The sequence below is a fragment of the Pseudophryne corroboree genome, unplaced genomic scaffold (assembly GCF_028390025.1).
Source record: "Pseudophryne corroboree isolate aPseCor3 unplaced genomic scaffold, aPseCor3.hap2 scaffold_144, whole genome shotgun sequence".
Taxonomy (NCBI): domain Eukaryota; kingdom Metazoa; phylum Chordata; class Amphibia; order Anura; family Myobatrachidae; genus Pseudophryne; species Pseudophryne corroboree.
Genome location: NW_026968068.1, coordinates 360,307 through 373,945, shown reverse-complemented (window position 1 = coordinate 373,945; position 13,639 = coordinate 360,307). Strand labels below are relative to the sequence as shown.

Here is a 13,639-nt window from a genome sequence, read left to right as displayed (position 1 = left end):
CTCCTATACATTACCAGATTTTCATTCCATCCATCCAGACTGGATAGATAGCCTGACAGATAATTGTGTAGTGTACGCCCAGGATAACTGTTAGTCATGCTTTATTTTATGGCGGCACATAAATGGGTGGACAGATCCAGGGCAAGCACTGCCCACTCATGCATAGTTGTCAACTGATGTGAAGTTCCAGGGGGCAATCTCAGTTATAAAGAGAAGTATCTGGAAATTGTCCCTAGTTAAAAAAAAAAAAAATTTGATCAACTCCATTTATTTAGTATGATATCCCAGGTGATAGGATGCCGGCAGTCAGAACAACATACTTTATTAAATAACACATCTCAAACTACCATACCCAGGATTCAAACCTATAACCTGTTGAATTCTAATCAAACACCCTACCTATTGAGCTATTTGATCCTGCATAAAAATTGTGAACATTATATGAAGCTATTGGTACTTTGCAAAAAAAAAGAATCAGCATTACAACGCAGCAGATCCATGCAGTTTGCAGCCACACACTACATGTATCTGCTCAGCCACAATGCTGATTATTTCTTCACAAAGTACAAGGTGAGCTCCAAACAGAATTCTCTAGCTTAGAATTATACCTTTCTTTGCCAAACCTAGAAGTCGGGCCCCCCACCCTGGGATCCCCCAGAGGGAGGCCTGCACCGTCATGCGGCAGGCTTGTCCGTTTTGGAAGCAGGCTGATGGGCAGCCCAGGATTGCTTCAGTCTGGGCTTGGCAGGTCTGGAAACATGAGCTTGCTTTGGGTATGCCTGACCTTGGGTACGCTTTACCTGGAGGATGAAAGGGCCAAGAAAAGTACTTTTAGCCTTCTGCGTGGTAGGAGTCATACTAGGTAGGCAAGCTGTTTTAGCAGTAGCCAGATCAGCTACAATCTTATTGAGGTCTTCTCCAAAAGGAGATTCAACTGAGGCAGCACAAGGGAACTCTCATCTGGGGACAACAACTGCAGGGAGAACACATATTTTCAGATGAACATGGTAGGGCAGAAGGCTGCCTAATACTGAAGCACCCCCAAACAACAAATCAAATGCAACTTACTTGACAGAGATGTGCCTGAGCAACGGCCCTCCCCAGCCCTATCCCAAATCATACTTATTTTGCATAGGAGATACCATGGTCATGAAGATTGTTCTCCCAGGGTTAGGTTCATTCATTGCATTCTGGGTATGCTGACCCCTGTGATTTCCCCAAATGTGGGAAACTCGACTGCATTATTTGTGGTAGTGGGGGACTGTGTTTGTGCTTTCCTCTGGTCAGCTCTGGTAAAAGTCAGATTTCTTTGTCTCAGATCTTCCTCTAGCCTTGTTCTTCTTTCGAGAGTTCCCTTGTGCTGCCTCAGTTGGATCTCCTTCACTTGACAGGGGGGTGCCCGAGCAGCGACCCTCCCCAGCTCTAGCCCAACTCCTACTTAGTTGCCAGGTGAGATACTATGATCATGAAGTTGCTTCTCCCAGGGCAAGGCTCACCCATTGCACTCTGGGTGTGCTGCCCCTGCGATTTCCCCAAATGTGGGAAACTTGACTGCATAATTTGAGTTTTCCCTGGTCGGCTCTCATGTAATTCAGATCTCTTTGTCTCAGGTCTCTCTCCAGCCTAGTTTGCTGTCTGGTTCTACTTCTTTTTTCTTGAGCCCCTCCCTTCTATACCCTTGTGCACTATCCTGACTTCTCCTCCCGTCTGCTTACTTTATGCCTCCCAATGCACAATGCAAACTACGGGTAGTGCTGCAGGGCCCACACCCTTTTACTTGCTTTACAGAGCAGCTCTGGAGCTGTTACAGTGCCCAGCTGCTGCAAGAAATCAGCTTGAATGCTTCAGGGGCTGGGGAATGGCCAACATGAGCCCCACACCGAAGGAGGGTGGGGGTGCTTAATGCGAACTAGGGGTCATCCAAGCACCACAAAAGGCCTCCATGCCCTGCACGCTCCTTTTCTCTTTTCATATGCAGACGAGGGTTGAAGCCAACTTTGACCCACTGCTTGGATGACATCACCATATTCAAATCCATCTGCTGCAGGCCATCCCCCAGGAATGCTTGCACTAGTTGTTGCATTTGGTTTGTTGTTTGGGGGTGCTTCAGTATTAGGCAGCCTTCTGCCACCCCATGTTCATCTGAAAATATGTGTTCTCCCTGCAGTTGTTGTCCCCAGATGAGAGTTCCCTTGTGCTGCCTCAGTTGAATCTCCTTTACTTGACAGAGATGTGCCTGAGCAGTGGCCCTCCCCAGCCCTATCCCAAATCAAAAAAACACAAAAACTACCCACACAGGTGTGACCCTCTGTAGGAAATCAGTAGCGCTGTCCCCACCATTTATCGGAGATAATCAATAAATAATTAAAAAATGGCTAATTACTATTAAATTTTAAAACATATAAATCATATTTTATTAACATATATTGCTGCAGCAAAATTGACATACATAAAAATGCATATTGTGTATAGTGGATGCCTTTAATGTAAATGCTCCACATACACAAATGTATATACTTAATTACGTTTATTCTCTGAGGCTTGGATTTTAATAAGCTGACTTCAAAATGTCCACATAGATTAATGATAGACCAATGAGCTCGGCATTTACGGACACTGCTTGCATGAGTATGTCCTTAATTAATTAATGTCCCGAAAAAGATGTGTGCACACATATATCACTTTGAATGGATAGTTACCATGGGCGATAAGTTTTTCATTCACCTCTTTAGAACAGTCTGTTTAGGACCGTCCCAATTGGAAAGACTCCCTCTGCTGGTGCTTGTCCATTTACTGCAGAATATCTGGAGACAATATCCACGGGAATCCGTCCACAGTGCTCCGGCTCCCTCTGCTGGTGGCTAACCGCAATTGCAGGTGGACTGGCTGTTTTGTCGTAGCCAGAAGCCGGTGATCGTGTAAAACAAGCAGGAGGTGATAGTCACTGCCAGTAGGTCCTTCGAAAACGCGTTTCTCCGCCTTCCCAGTGCGTTCAGCGGCTTCCTCAGTTCGAATGACCATCATCCCAATGAACACTTTATATAGCCCCACTTATTTGAAATTCCCGCGGCCATTCGCGCATGCGCACTCAAACGTGCGTTCCAAGCCTCAGTCTCATTACAAACTTTAAATAGACTCCAGCGGCCATTTTAGCTGGTTAAAACACACGATCCAAGCCTCATTATCACACCCGGAAGTTGCATCCATCGTTCTTATTAACAATATCAGAATCAAGCCTCGTTTTAAAACATAATTATCTACAACTTCATATTCAATTATACTGAACTCTAATGCAATTTGCTCAACAAGATTACGTCACTTAGTTTAATCATAATTAATTTATCATGATTACAAGTAATCCATGTCTTATTTGACAACATCAGTACAAATATGACCGTATTTAAGAACAATATTAATACTAGTCAACACATCCTATTTTATTAGCACAGGTGATAAATATATTAAATATACTGCTCAACAGTATCATTACTCGGAAATAAAAGGGGACTAATTTTGATTATAATTTGTACTTTATAATTTATAATTTAGATCCCCACACGCCATCTTGTGGTTCAAATACATAATTACATTAAGATCGAAAATGACATCATTATAACAAATACTTTTGTTAAGGAGGTAGATCAAAACCGATATTTACATTACAAAAGTAGTCATTTACAACGATGGAAGGATAATATACTGAAGGGCCAGTTCCTTCGGATAAAAAGGAATTGTTCCACCAAAGAAGGAGCAAGAGAACAAATGGAATCTCTCTATGGGGCGTTTCTTACGCAGGGGTATCCAATATCTGTTCTTGACCAGGCTTGGAAGGAGGTGGAAAATATGGAAAGAGACCATTTATTGGATACCACCAGCAAAAATACTAGAAAGAAAAATAACAAAATGACGGATAGGACAACAATGTTTGTAACTAAGTATAATACTAGTGCATACAAGATCAAGAGGATAATTAAGAAGAACTTTTCTATTCTCAAGTTGGATGAGATGTTGAACTCCAATGTAGTCCTTAGTGAACAGGTAATATTTCGGAAGTCAGATAGTCTGAAGTCCGCACTAGCTCCAAGTTTTTTTAGGAGACCTGGGGAAAAATCCATGGCTCCAGATGCCCAAGGGGGACAAATAGATACATGGATACCCAAACCGCCATTAGGGTTCCATAAGTGTGGTAGACTAAACTGTACAACATGCAAACACACAAAAAAGAAAACCACACAATTTGTCTCATCTGTATCGGGAGAGAAATTCAATATAAAAAGTTTTCTGAATTGTAGATCCATGTATGTTATCTACGTCTTACAGTGTGGTTGTGGAGCACAGTACGTGGGGCGCACCACTCGGGCACTTCACGTTAGGTTCATGGAGCATAAAAGACAGATAGATAAAAAAGTAGGAAACACCTACCTATACCGCCATATTTTGGAATGCAATGGAGGGAAAAGTGATAATCTACAAATCATGGCAATTGAACAAGTGGCGGTAACCAGTAGAGGAGGTGATAGGTATAAAAGGTTATGTAAGAAAGAGGCTTTCTGGATCTTTAGCCTAAAAACCTTGATCCCGCAGGGTCTGAATGATACGGTTGAGTTAAATAAAATCTAAGTTCAAATGTTTAATATTTATAATATAAATATTTGATTTTTATAAATATCATTCTTGACATATAATATATGGGGGGGTGGGATAGGATATGGTTCCTTATGATGCTGGATTAAGGAGATGGAGATAACAGGATTATGTATAACAATACGAAGGGGTGTAATTATGTATTTGAACCACAAGATGGCGTGTGGGGATCTAAATTATAAATTATAAAGTACAAATTATAATCAAAATTAGTCCCCTTTTATTTCCGAGTAATGATACTGTTGAGCAGTATATTTAATATATTTATCACCTGTGCTAATAAAATAGGATGTGTTGACTAGTATTAATATTGTTCTTAAATACGGTCATATTTGTACTGATGTTGTCAAATAAGACATGGATTACTTGTAATCATGATAAATTAATTATGATTAAACTAAGTGACGTAATCTTGTTGAGCAAATTGCATTAGAGTTCAGTATAATTGAATATGAAGTTGTAGATAATTATGTTTTAAAACGAGGCTTGATTCTGATATTGTTAATAAGAACGATGGATGCAACTTCCGGGTGTGATAATGAGGCTTGGATCGTGTGTTTTAACCAGCTAAAATGGCCGCTGGAGTCTATTTAAAGTTTGTAATGAGACTGAGGCTTGGAACGCACATTTGAGTGCGCATGCGCGAATGGCCGCGGGAATTTCAAATAAGTGGGGCTATATAAAGTGTTCATTGGGATGATGGTCATTCGAACTGAGGAAGCCGCTGAACGCACTGGGAAGGCGGAGAAACGCGTTTTCGAAGGACCTACTGGCAGTGACTATCACCTCCTGCTTGTTTTACACGATCACCGGCTTCTGGCTACGACAAAGCAGCCAGTCCACCTGCAATTGCGGTTAGCCACCAGCAGAGGGAGCCGGAGCACTGTGGACGGATTCCCGTGGATATTGTCTCCAGATATTCTGCAGTAAATGGACAAGCACCAGCAGAGGGAGTCTTTCCAATTGGGACGGTCCTAAACAGACTGTTCTAAAGAGGTGAATGAAAAACTTATCGCCCATGGTAACTATCCATTCAAAGTGATATATGTGTGCACACATCTTTTTCGGGACATTAATTAATTAAGGACATACTCATGCAAGCAGTGTCCGTAAATGCCGAGCTCATTGGTCTATCATTAATCTATGTGGACATTTTGAAGTCAGCTTATTAAAATCCAAGCCTCAGAGAATAAACGTAATTAAGTATATACATTTGTGTATGTGGAGCATTTACATTAAAGGCATCCACTATACACAATATGCATTTTTATGTATGTCAATTTTGCTGCAGCAATATATGTTAATAAAATATGATTTATATGTTTTAAAATTTAATAGTAATTAGCCATTTTTTAATTATTTATTGATTATCTCCGATAAATGGTGGGGACAGCGCTACTGATTTCCTACAGAGGGTCACACCTGTGTGGGTAGTTTTTGTGTTTTTTTGTTCAATATAGGGATTGCAATTATCCCTGTATCAGGAGCAGCAGTCTCCGCCATTGTCTAAAATCTCCTTGATCCAGCGGGTACTGGCGCCGGAGAGTGTATACTTCTGTCCACACAAGGTTGGTGTGTGGGCGGTTGTGTACACATCCAGTATCATTTATTCTTTGATTTGATTGTCTTAGGTAATTGCATCTCGGGCAGCAGGTAACTTGGGGAACCATTGATATGGCAGCGCTTAAGTGCATAGCTGAACGATTGGAAAGACGCAATGTGTATTTAAGAGGGGGGGAAGATATACAAATTATGGAGAGGGATGAGAATTTGGAGGATATGCATGGTTTATTCAATAGACTAGAAAATCTATGTATAGAGGAAACAAGGCACTGGTGGGACCAGGTGTCCTTACAGAAATATTTAGATCAAGGTTTGATACCCAGGGGATTGAGGATTTTAAAGACCTCTACGTTTAAAGAGGACAAGCAGTTTTCAGAGGAATGGAATAAATTACTAGATAATTGTTCCATAAACCTTATGAAATTGCTTGTCAGATTTAGGGAAGACAAAGTTAGTGTGATACAGAAGGAAATTGAAAAGACCCAGGATTTGTTGAAATCTTTTTCTGAAGACAAAGGATTCAATGAAAGAGATCTGAGAGTAAATCGTAAGGTGGAGGATTTTGAAAAAACCTTAGTCTTCAGAAAAAACAACAAACTAAATCGGGATAAATTAGACTATCAAAAGGGAGAGGTTCACACTTACAATAGAAGGAGGGACAACATCTATGACCAAAAACCCTCTAAAAGGGAATTAGGACCCAGACAAAATCTTGAACATAGATTAGGTCATTACAGGGGACCAAGAACCCCAATTGATCGGAGAGATTCCAGGAGTTTTAGGAATCAGGATGAGGGGAATTGGGAACCAAATACCTATAGGAATAGGCATGATAATTTATTCCAACAAAATAGTGTCAAATCCCCAGCCCCATATTCCAAGTGGAGTAGAAGAGACTCTGGAAGGGATGATTGGGTAGATATGGGAGGGAAGAATAGGCAACAGTCGAACACCCATGGTGGCACAAATAATTTTTTGGAGGACAGCCACAGATTCCAAAACCGTCCACAAAGAAAGTACGAAGGAACAGGGTGGTCCGGAAAAAGGCAAAGAGAACAAGAGCCAGAGGAAAGAGAGGAAGAAAGAGTAGGTCAAGTAAAAAACATGAAATTAAAGTGAAGGGAAAAGGGGTTTTTAATTTGTCCTCAAAAAAGTTGGGTCCAGATCAACTGAGATTGCTTGAAAAGGGCTTAAACTTTGCTCCCGCCCAAAAACCCAACTTATTCGATCTATTCGTTGATCTTAATAGATATATCAGAACGCTAAGTAGAAAGCGATATTTCGCGATGAAAAATATGAAGAAAAAAGGTATTGAAGGTAATCCCATTATATTGGATCAGGATGACCAATTAATGGTTGATATATTAGAATCCTTGGCAGATGAATCAACGAATGAGTCGAATAAGGAGGACTATACTAAAATATTTGATGGTAATGGGACAAACAGATTTAAAAATAAGTCTGAGTTTTACCCGCTGACTTATAGAGGGCCCTATATTGAGAGCTTCTATAAGTCAACATTAGAACAATTTAGGGAGATGTGCCAAAAATCAGAGAAACAATCGTTAAAGGATAATTTGAGTACTAAGGAACGATCAGCACTAAAAATCTTGAGGGGGGATCCCTCCTTGACTATTAAACAAGCTGATAAAGGCGGTGGGATTGTGGTAATGGATACAGTGATGTACTTGGCGGAGGCCAATAGACAATTAAACAACGTCCACCTGTATTCAAGACTGACCCACAATCCCACCGCACAGTTTCAAAAGGAATTAAAAATCTTGCTAAATAGGGCAGTGGATTTAGGTGCTATATCCAGAGAAACTCAATGTTTTTTGTTTTCTGATAATCCGGTAATTCCCACGTATTATTGTCTTCCAAAAGTACATAAAACTTTAATTAACCCCCCGGGAAGACCCATTATTGCGGGGGTAGATTCATTGACCAGCAATTTATCTTTTTTTATAGACAGTTTTTTACAGGGTTATGTTGTCAAATTAAAATCACACATTAAGGACACTACACATTTTTTAAATTTAATTAAAAATATTAAATGGCAGTCAACTTATTGTTTTATCACATGTGATGTAGAATCATTATATTCTAACATTGAGCACCAGTTGGGGATTGAGGCAGTGGCATTTTATCTGTTAAGAGACCCTAATATAGGGGAAGAATTGCGGTGGTTGATTTTGGAGAGTATTAGATTTATACTCGAACATAATTATTTGATTTTTGATAAACGATATTATTTACAGACTAGGGGGACGGCCATGGGAACCAGGTTCGCTCCGAGTTTCGCCAACCTGTTTATGGGGCGGTTCGAGGAACAACATGTGTGGACCAGTGATCTCGGGGCGAGCCTGGTTCTTTATGGCCGTTTCATTGATGATTTATTTTTCATTTGGGAGGGGAGCACTGAATCAGCAGAAGAATTTGTTGCCAGTTTGAATTGCAATAATTATGGTTTGAAGTTTACGGGGTACTGCCACCCCACACAGGTCACTTTTTTGGATATAGCACTTAAGATCGAAAATGACATCATTATAACAAATACTTTTGTTAAGGAGGTAGATCAAAACCGATATTTACATTACAAAAGTAGTCATTTACAACGATGGAAGGATAATATACCGAAGGGCCAGTTCCTTCGGATAAAAAGGAATTGTTCCACCAAAGAAGGAGCAAGAGAACAAATGGAATCTCTCTATGGGGCGTTTCTTACGCAGGGGTATCCAATATCTGTTCTTGACCAGGCTTGGAAGGAGGTGGAAAATATGGAAAGAGACCATTTATTGGATACCACCAGCAAAAATACTAGAAAGAAAAATAACAAAATGACGGATAGGACAACAATGTTTGTAACTAAGTATAATACTAGTGCATACAAGATCAAGAGGATAATTAAGAAGAACTTTTCTATTCTCAAGTTGGATGAGATGTTGAACTCCAATGTAGTCCTTAGTGAACAGGTAATATTTCGGAAGTCAGATAGTCTGAAGTCCGCACTAGCTCCAAGTTTTTTTAGGAGACCTGGGGAAAAATCCATGGCTCCAGATGCCCAAGGGGGACAAATAGATACATGGATACCCAAACCGCCATTAGGGTTCCATAAGTGTGGTAGACTAAACTGTACAACATGCAAACACACAAAAAAGAAAACCACACAATTTGTCTCATCTGTATCGGGAGAGAAATTCAATATAAAAAGTTTTCTGAATTGTAGATCCATGTATGTTATCTACGTCTTACAGTGTGGTTGTGGAGCACAGTACGTGGGGCGCACCACTCGGGCACTTCACGTTAGGTTCATGGAGCATAAAAGACAGATAGATAAAAAAGTAGGAAACACCTACCTATACCGCCATATTTTGGAATGCAATGGAGGGAAAAGTGATAATCTACAAATCATGGCAATTGAACAAGTGGCGGTAACCAGTAGAGGAGGTGATAGGTATAAAAGGTTATGTAAGAAAGAGGCTTTCTGGATCTTTAGCCTAAAAACCTTGATCCCGCAGGGTCTGAATGATACGGTTGAGTTAAATAAAATCTAAGTTCAAATGTTTAATATTTATAATATAAATATTTGATTTTTATAAATATCATTCTTGACATATAATATATGGGGGGGTGGGATAGGATATGGTTCCTTATGATGCTGGATTAAGGAGATGGAGATAACAGGATTATGTATAACAATACGAAGGGGTGTAATTATGTATTTGAACCACAAGATGGCGTGTGGGGATCTAAATTATAAATTATAAAGTACAAATTATAATCAAAATTAGTCCCCTTTTATTTCCGAGTAATGATACTGTTGAGCAGTATATTTAATATATTTATCACCTGTGCTAATAAAATAGGATGTGTTGACTAGTATTAATATTGTTCTTAAATACGGTCATATTTGTACTGATGTTGTCAAATAAGACATGGATTACTTGTAATCATGATAAATTAATTATGATTAAACTAAGTGACGTAATCTTGTTGAGCAAATTGCATTAGAGTTCAGTATAATTGAATATGAAGTTGTAGATAATTATGTTTTAAAACGAGGCTTGATTCTGATATTGTTAATAAGAACGATGGATGCAACTTCCGGGTGTGATAATGAGGCTTGGATCGTGTGTTTTAACCAGCTAAAATGGCCGCTGGAGTCTATTTAAAGTTTGTAATGAGACTGAGGCTTGGAACGCACGTTTGAGTGCGCATGCGCGAATGGCCGCGGGAATTTCAAATAAGTGGGGCTATATAAAGTGTTCATTGGGATGATGGTCATTCGAACTGAGGAAGCCGCTGAACGCACTGGGAAGGCGGAGAAACGCATTTTCGAAGGACCTACTGGCAGTGACTATCACCTCCTGCTTGTTTTACACGATCACCGGCTTCTGGCTACGACAAAACAGCCAGTCCACCTGCAATTGCGGTTAGCCACCAGCAGAGGGAGCCGGAGCACTGTGGACGGATTCCCGTGGATATTGTCTCCAGATATTCTGCAGTAAATGGACAAGCACCAGCAGAGGGAGTCTTTCCAATTGGGACGGTCCTAAACAGACTGTTCTAAAGAGGTGAATGAAAAACTTATCGCCCATGGTAACTATCCATTCAAAGTGATATATGTGTGCACACATCTTTTTCGGGACATTAATTAATTAAGGACATACTCATGCAAGCAGTGTCCGTAAATGCCGAGCTCATTGGTCTATCATTAATCTATGTGGACATTTTGAAGTCAGCTTATTAAAATCCAAGCCTCAGAGAATAAACGTAATTAAGTATATACATTTGTGTATGTGGAGCATTTACATTAAAGGCATCCACTATACACAATATGCATTTTTATGTATGTCAATTTTGCTGCAGCAATATATGTTAATAAAATATGATTTATATGTTTTAAAATTTAATAGTAATTAGCCATTTTTTAATTATTTATTGATTATCTCCGATAAATGGTGGGGACAGCGCTACTGATTTCCTACAGAGGGTCACACCTGTGTGGGTAGTTTTTGTGTTTTTTTGTTCAATATAGGGATTGCAATTATCCCTGTATCAGGAGCAGCAGTCTCCGCCATTGTCTAAAATCTCCTTGATCCAGCGGGTACTGGCGCCGGAGAGTGTATACTTCTGTCCACACAAGGTTGGTGTGTGGGCGGTTGTGTACACATCCAGTATCATCTATCCCAAATCATACTTATTTTGCATAGGAGATACTATTGTCATGAAGATTGTTCTCCCAGGGTGAGGTTCATTCATTGCATTCTGGGTATGCTGACCCCTGTGATTTCCCCAAATGTGGGAAACTCGACTGCATTATTTGTGGTAGTGGTGGACTGTGTTTGTGCTTTCCTCTGGTCAGCTCTGGTAAAAGTCAGATTTCTTTGTCTCAGATCTTCCTCTAGCCTTGTTCTTCTTTTGAGAGTTCCCTTGTGCTGCCTCAGTTGGATCTCCTTCACTTGAAAGGTAGTGCCCGAGCAGCGACCCTCCCCAGCTCTAGCCCAACTCCTACTAACCTGCCAGGTGAGATACTATGATCATGAAGGTGCTTCTCCCAGGGCAAGGCTCACCCATTGCACTCTGGGTGTGCTGCCCCTTGCGATTTCCCCAAATGTGGGAAACTTGACTGCATAATTTGTGTTTCCCCTGGACGGCTCTCGTATAATTCAGATCTCTTTGTCTCAGGTCTCTCTCCAGCCTAGTATGCTGTCTGTTTCCACTTCTCTTTTCTTGAGCCCATCCCTTCTATAACCTTGTGCACTATCCTGACTTCTCCTCCCGTCTGCTTACTTTGTGCCTTCCAATGCACAATGCAAACTACAGGTAGTGCTGCAGGGCCCACACCCTTTTACTTGCCTTACAGAGCAGCTCTGGAGCTGTTACAGTACCCAGCTGCTGCAAGAAATCAGCTTGAATGCTGGGGCATTGGCCAACATGAGCCCCACACCGAAGGAGGGTGGGGGTGTTTATTGCGAACTAGGGGTCATCCAAGCGTCGCAAAAGGCCGCCATGCCCTGCATATCCCTTTTCTCTTTTCATAAGCAGACGAGGGATGAAGCCAACTTTGACCCACTGCTTGGATGACATCACTTGCTGCCTTTCCAATGAAGCAAGTTTAATTTAGTAATAGGTGAAAAACCATCCCTACAAAGGTGTTAATCAGATACTTGGCTTTGTGGACACTTTTCAGAGAACAAATTTGTTAGCATAAAAATAAAGCCAGAAAATGAAGAGCTGTTTAATCACTCAATTGGATTTTTCTGCAAGCGTATTTCTTTTTCTCTGCAACCCACTGCTAAGTTGTGCTTCCTAGCTGTTCTTTTATAAAATCACTGAATCAAATCTAACTCTGATTACATCAGAGAAGGCCAGGTACCCTACACCATAAGAGGGGGTTTGAAATTTTGACATGTCTACTTAAAGATCACCAAAATCTGATAACAAGGTAAATTACGTCCCTGGGTAGGATTGAACCACCAACCTTTTGGTTAATAACCGAACACGCTAACTGATTGCGCCACAGAGACACATTGCAAAAGCATATACTGACAAAGGCTAATAAGCATTCATCTAGAACGTTTCCTAGAAAAACTTTAAAAAGTCAATAATCTGGAGAGTTTTTGTAAGATGTTTCTTCCATCAACCAATGAAGAAACACATTGGTACTTTCCCATGATGAGTGAGTGCTTCAGGATCTCTTGCACTTACATGTGCAGCAGAGTACTGCAATGGAAGCATGCTGGGCCCATAACCCAGAGGTAGGCAGATTGAAACTATCCTCTGCTATATGCATTTTTTTTTTGTTAATTAAAGTAATCCAAAACTGGGATTGATATTTTTGCTCTTTTATTTTTACTTAAAGTACAATAACTTTTATTATTTTAATTTGTTTTAATAGTATATTGACAGTATTGTTTTCTTTCAAAAATCCACTTAATTTTCTTTACCCTATTATTCAAATGGTAATTGACAAAAACAAACTACATTGTCACCAGAAGAGCAATACAAAATGTACAAGTGATATATTAAAATCATCTTTCCAGCTTGAATTTCAATGATGCATTGGGGCAACGATTTTGTGAGAAACCTCTTCACCCTTAAATAAAGATTTTCTTAATTCCTTACCTGTGTGCTAATTAGATATCACCTTGTTTTCACATTAAACAGACTTCCACATGAGAAAGCAGCAAGGATGCAGTGGCGTTAATGTTTCCTGGTGTCAACCTGTATTATTTCAGTAGATATTGAAATGAGGATGCATCTTGCTGCCTTTCCAATGAAGCATGTTTAATTTAGTAATAGGTGAAAAACCATCCCTACAAAGGTGTTAATCAGATACTTGGCTTTGTGGACTCTTTTCAGAGAACAAATTTGTTAGCATAAAAATAAAGCCAGAAAATGAAGAGCTGTTTAATCACTCAATTGGATT

The 13,639-nt window shown here is 40.1% G+C and overlaps 4 non-coding genes across 4 annotated transcripts; all 4 read left to right on the top strand.

Annotated features, from left to right (window-relative positions):
* The first annotated feature begins 1,118 nt into the window (after positions 1-1,118).
* On the top strand, positions 1,119-1,282 carry LOC134997016 (U1 spliceosomal RNA). The gene has a single exon (XR_010199572.1). It is a non-coding gene; the product is annotated as a U1 spliceosomal RNA (small nuclear RNA).
* A 152-nt stretch (positions 1,283-1,434) lies between these two features.
* LOC134997423 (U1 spliceosomal RNA) lies at positions 1,435-1,597 on the top strand. The gene has a single exon (XR_010199941.1). It is a non-coding gene; the product is annotated as a U1 spliceosomal RNA (small nuclear RNA).
* Positions 1,598-11,403: 9,806 nt separating this feature from the next.
* Positions 11,404-11,567, top strand: LOC134997071 (U1 spliceosomal RNA). Its single transcript, XR_010199625.1, has one exon. It is a non-coding gene; the product is annotated as a U1 spliceosomal RNA (small nuclear RNA).
* A 151-nt stretch (positions 11,568-11,718) lies between these two features.
* Positions 11,719-11,882, top strand: LOC134997214 (U1 spliceosomal RNA). The gene has a single exon (XR_010199759.1). It is a non-coding gene; the product is annotated as a U1 spliceosomal RNA (small nuclear RNA).
* Positions 11,883-13,639: the final 1,757 nt, after the last annotated feature.